This window comes from Trachymyrmex septentrionalis, unplaced genomic scaffold (assembly GCF_001594115.1).
Source record: "Trachymyrmex septentrionalis isolate Tsep2-gDNA-1 unplaced genomic scaffold, Tsep1.0 scaffold80, whole genome shotgun sequence".
In the NCBI taxonomy this organism is placed as follows: Eukaryota; Metazoa; Arthropoda; class Insecta; order Hymenoptera; family Formicidae; genus Trachymyrmex; species Trachymyrmex septentrionalis.
The window spans coordinates 3170565-3171179 of record NW_017305988.1 but is presented as its reverse complement, the minus strand read 5'-3'; the positions used below and the strand labels follow the sequence as shown (position 1 = coordinate 3171179).

The window sequence follows — 615 nt, the reverse complement described above, 5'->3', positions numbered from 1 at the left end:
CGATTGACAGGATCTAACATTTTAAAACTAAACTCATTGAAATCAGCGCCTTATAGATCGCGGTAAGATGTTGAACTACTAATTTTTAATATACATTCAATAAAATTGAAAGTATATAATTAATTTTTCAGACATAAATTGAGAATTTGGGGGGATTTATTAATTTCAGAATTATTGTGTGAATCCGATAATTTCATCGGCTCTCAATTTATGTCTGAAAAATTAATTATATACTTTCAATTTTATTGAATGTATATTAAAAATTAGTAGTTCAACATCTTACCGCGATCTATAAGGCGCTGATTTCAATGAGTTTAGTTTTAAAATGTTAGATCCTGTCAATCGTTGTTTATAAAGTTTTAAATTGGTATTTAACTGAAAATGAAATGTGTTTTAACAAATAATCATTGATTATTAACTAATGCTATTATATAACGTTATTATCTGCCTGTTAAACCATGCGACAGCATTTTTCACGCAAAATAATTGTCAATTAATTTATTTAATGATCAATTAATTTAATACTGAAATTATTTCAATTTATGATTGTGTTTCAAGTCCGACAAATCAAAAAGGTGTTATAATTTATAGAATTAACAATTATATATTTACAAA

The 615-nt window shown here is 24.7% G+C and overlaps 1 protein-coding gene across 2 annotated transcripts in view; it reads right to left on the bottom strand.

The window, feature by feature from the left end:
- The window catches only part of LOC108754760, a 13085-nt gene that overhangs the window by 7850 nt on the left and 4620 nt on the right, over nt 1-615 (bottom strand). The window lies entirely within an intron of this gene.